Genomic DNA, 5,570 nt, shown 5'->3' on the forward strand with positions numbered 1-5,570 from the left:
GGAAGAAAGTGAAGGGCGGTGCGTTCAGAGGAGCGAGAGGCGGTGGCTCGAGAAGAGGCCGCTGAAGGATGTTTGTGTGTTTCCATGTAATAAAAACTCTTTTACACGTTACAGCTACTTGTATTATTACCCATTTTTAACAGGGTCAACAAACAGAACAGTCAACAAATGTCAATGATTATTTGTCAGTTTTATTCAGAAACTCAAATTGTTCAGTCATATCAAAATAAACAATGACGTCACCACAAACCTTTAAATGAAAGCACGAGGAGGATACTTCAAAACAAGTGAATAAAATATTACAGGCCCAGTTTGATGATTCAAGATGTATTAAAAAATATTTAAAAAAGATGTCGGTGTATGTCACATAGATGTCCATTGATGCGATGGTGTCAAAGAGGGCACTAATGTAACAACACTTGTAGAGCAATTTTACATGGAATTATTCGTATTTTTCAGGGTTGTCAGCGAGTATTATTTGTGGGTCATAAACCTGTTGTTGATTTCCTGCCTGTTCCTCTCTTGAAGTGTTTTCTGAATTTGTCACTCTGAAAATGGACTAGCCACACTGCTTTAGAGTGATTTTTGTTTGTCAAAGCAGTAAATGGGGATTACCGTATTTTCACTGTTTTCTTGCACATTTAAAAAGATGAAATCATTTGCAGCTGATGCTGCAGGAGCCTTCAAACCTAAAATATTACATCACAACAGATGAGAACTAAGGCCTTTACCGTTATAGTCATTTGAGCATTGCATTATGGTTGTAGAGATATCTACAGATTCAGGCTTGAGGAATAATGGAGTACATGTAACGGCGTTACATAATCATGATGCAAAAATGTGTAACTATAATCCATAACATATTCCAATTACAGTTATATTTGGTAAAAATGGGATTACTAACAGTTATCATTATATAAAAAAAGGTCCTCCTGACATAAAATGACATAGACCGCTGCTTGCTTTAGTACAGAATATAGGTATGATCAGATGGGTGCTCGACATGCCACTTACTGTCGTATGTGTAAATAACACCTGTCTCACATCAACACTGTAAACGAGGTCAAACCATTAAAAGTGCCTTTTCATCGCAATGGCCTCTAGAGAAATATTCTAACGTTTGTGGGAATTCCAACATTCTTGTCTCTTCAATGGAAAAAAGGGAAACAACATTACAGTTCAGTGCGGTGATTTTTCAATGACCGACATAATTTAAAGGAAAGACCCATTGGAAAATCATGTTAGCTAGGATAGATCAAATTAGTCATAAGTGTTTCCTAATATCCATCAGGCCGTTTGTCGATCGTTTTCGTGGGAGCATGACATTTTTGTGACTTCTCATTTCCATCTTCAGTTGAAACTCTAAAATTGTTCTCTGAAATGCATTCATGTTGTAATGACACCAGTAATTGGGACAGCATTTCTTTTTTTTCTTTGTTAAAAAAGTCCAGATTGTATACATGAATACCAAATGAATTGAAAATATGATTAATTTCTTAGGTGAAAAGTGCAATGGATAATTTATCTGATTTTGATACTTATTATAAATGTATTGTTAAGAACAGTTCAAAAGTATGGGTGAGGGAGAAATACTGGCAAATGTTACATTTTAAACTCATCAAAAGTAGGAATAAGTTAATCATGACAATAAAAAGGTTTAAATCTATTTTGATCTATTCTTTAAAACAAGATGACAGGCACTGGAGGATTTATGATAATGATGATGATGATGACGAAGAAGAGCGTGTGATCTACCTATTGCAGTTGGAAGTTCATGAATAGTTAGTGCCAATTAATCTACATGCTAACTGCAATACATGGCAGAATTTAACTTTGTTTTTTGAGATGTCAAATTTTTTAATGTTAACCAAGACATAATTCAGTGTATCTGTTCAAACTGTATTTGCTTGATGAGAAAATAAACTCTTTTCTGTAACAGATAGAGGACTCACCTGATTTGGTTAAAAATGTGGAGTTGTTCTACATTTGAACATATTCTTTTTTACGAATAAGAATGCACTGTCCCTGTTTTTCATGTCTTTTTCTTATTATATAACAACAGCTACATCACCCATAACATTATCAGACACGGTTTGTTTACATTCAGAAGGTACAGTTGTCAGGAATGCAGAGGCAGGACCCAATCACAGAGTTCAAAAGACAAGAATTTATCAAATACAAAATAAAGGGAAAAAAAACTCAAACCAAAACTCCCAAAAAACAAACAAACTACACCATTAGCGGAAAAAGGTATCCAGGCTGTTGCAGAGGGTAACGGAAACGGCTGGACTGGAAAAGGGGGCAAACACACACAGACCGACTGGAACAAGGCCAACAAACAAGACCGACTGGAACAAGGCCAACAAACAAGACCGACTGGAGCAAGGCCAACAAACAAGACCGACTGGAGCAAGGCCAACAAACAAGACCGACTGGAGCAAGGCCAACAAACAAGACCAACTGGAGCAAGGCCAACAAACAAGGCCAAAAAACAAGACCGACTGGAACAAGGCCAACAAACAAGACCGACTGGAACAAGGCCAACAAACAAGGCCAAAAAACAAGACCGACTGGAACAAGGCCAAAAAACAAGACCGACAGGAACAAGACCGACTGGAACAAGACCAACTGGAACAAGACCAACAAACAAGAGAGTGGAACAAGACCAACAAACAAGACCAACAAACAAGACAGACTGGAACAAGACCGACTGGAACAAGACCAACAAACAAGGCCAAAAAACAAGACCGACTGGAACAAGGCCAAAAAACAAGACCAACTGGAGCAAGGCCAACAAACAAGGCCAAAAACAAGACCGACTGGAACAAGGCCAAAAAACAAGACCGACAGGAACAAGACCAACAAACAAGACCGACTGGAACAAGGCCAACAAACAAGAGAGTGGAACAAGGCCAACAAACAAGAGAGTGGAACAAGACCAACAAACAAGACCAACAAACAAGATTGACTGGAACAAGGCCAATAAACAAGACCAACAAACAAGACCGACTGGAACAAGACCAACAAACAAGACCGACTGGAACAAGACCAACAAACAAGACCGACTGGAACAAGGCCAACAAACAAGAGAGTGGAACAAGACCAACAAACAAGACAGACTGGAACAAGACCAACAAACAAGACCAACAAACAAGATTTACTGGAACAAGGCCAATAAACAAGGCCAACAAACAAGACAGACTGGAACAAGACCGACTGGAACAAGACCAACAAACAAGGCCAAAAAACAAGACTGACTGGAACAAGGCCAAAAAACAAGACCGACAGGAACAAGGCCAACAAACAAGGCCAAAAAACAAGACCGACTGGAACAAGGCCAAAAAACAAGACCGACAGGAACAAGACCGACTGGAACAAGACCAACTGGAACAAGACCGATTGGAACAAGGCCAACAAACAAGAGAGTGGAACAAGACCAACAAACAAGACAAACAAACAAGACAGACTGGAACAAGACCGACTGGAACAAGACCAACAAACAAGGCCAAAAAACAAGACCGACTGGAACAAGGCCAAAAAACAAGACCAACTGGAGCAAGGCCAACAAACAAGGCCAAAAAACAAGACCAACTGGAACAAGGCCAAAAAACAAGACCGACAGGAACAAGACCAACAAACAAGACCGACTGGAACAAGGCCAACAAACAAGAGAGTGGAACAAGACCAACAAACAAGACCGACTGGAACAAGACCAACAAACAAGACCGACTGGAACAAGGCCAACAAACAAGAGAGTGGAACAAGGCCAACAAACAAGACAGACTGGAACAAGACCAACAAACAAGACCAACAAACAAGATTGACTGGAACAAGGCCAATAAACAAGGCCAACAAACAAGACAGACTGGAACAAGACCGACTGGAACAAGACCAACAAACAAGGCCAAAAAACAAGACTGACTGGAACAAGGCCAAAAAACAAGACCGACAGGAACAAGACCAACAAACAAGACCGACTGGAATAAGGCCAACAAACAAGACCGACTGGAGCAAGGCCAACAAACAAGACCGACTGGAGCAAGGCCAACAAACAAGGCCAAAAAACAAGACCGACTGGAACAAGGCCAAAAAACAAGACCGACAGGAACAAGACCGACTGGAACAAGACCGACTGGAACAAGGCCAACAAACAAGACCAACTGGAGCAAGGCCAACAAACAAGACCAAAAAACAAGACCGACTGGAACAAGGCCAAAAAACAAGACCGACAGGAACAAGACCGACTGGAACAAGACCAACTGGAACAAGACCGATTGGAACAAGGCCAACAAACAAGAGAGTGGAACAAGACCAACAAACAAGACAAACAAACAAGACAGACTGGAACAAGACCGACTGGAACAAGACCAACAAACAAGGCCAAAAAACAAGACCGACTGGAACAAGGCCAAAAAACAAGACCAGACTGGAGCAAGGCCAACAAACAAGGCCAAAAAACAAGACCAACTGGAACAAGGCCAAAAAACAAGACCGACAGGAACAAGACCAACAAACAAGACCGACTGGAACAAGGCCAACAAACAAGAGAGTGGAACAAGACCAACAAACAAGACCGACTGGAACAAGACCAACAAACAAGACAAGACCGACTGGAACAAGGCCAACAAACAAGACGAGTGGAACAAGGCCAACTAAACAAGACCAGACTGGAACAAGACCAACTAAACAAGACCAACAAACAAGATTGACTGGAACAAGGCCAATAAACAAGGCCAACAAACAAGACAGACTGGAACAAGACCGACTGGAACAAGACCAACAAACAAGGCCAAAAAACAAGACTGACTGGAACAAGGCCAAAAAACAAGACCGACAGGAACAAGACCAACAAACAAGACTGACTGGAATAAGGCCAACAAACAAGACCGACTGGAGCAAGGCCAACAAACAAGACCGACTGGAGCAAGGCCAACAAACAAGGCCAAAAAACAAGACCGACTGGAACAAGGCCAAAAAACAAGACCGACAGGAACAAGACCGACTGGAACAAGACCAACTGGAACAAGGCCAACAAACAAGACCAACTGGAGCAAGGCCAACAAACAAGGCCAAAAAACAAGACCGACTGGAACAAGGCCAAAAAACAAGACCACTGAGCAAGGCCAACAAACAGACCGACTGGAACAAGGCCAACAAACAAGAGAGTGGAACAAGACCAACAAACAAGACAGACTGGAACAAGACCGACTGGAACAAGGCCAACAAACAAGAGAGTGGAACAAGACTGACTGGAACAAGACCGACTGGAACAAGGCCAACAAACAAGAGAGTGGAACAAGGCCAACAAACAAGACAGACTGGAACAAGACCGACTGGAACAAGACCAACAAACAAGATTGACTGGAACAAGGCCAATAAACAAGACCAACAAACAAGACCAACTGGAACAAGACCAACAAACAAGACCGACTGGAACAAGACCAACAAACAAGATTGACTGGAACAAGGCCAATAAACAAGGCCAACAAACAAGACAGACTGGAACAAGACCGACTGGAACAAGACCAACAAACAAGGCCAAAAAACAAGACCGACTGGAACAAGGCCAA

This window comes from Myxocyprinus asiaticus, chromosome 13 (assembly GCF_019703515.2).
Source record: "Myxocyprinus asiaticus isolate MX2 ecotype Aquarium Trade chromosome 13, UBuf_Myxa_2, whole genome shotgun sequence".
In the NCBI taxonomy this organism is placed as follows: Eukaryota; Metazoa; Chordata; class Actinopteri; order Cypriniformes; family Catostomidae; genus Myxocyprinus; species Myxocyprinus asiaticus.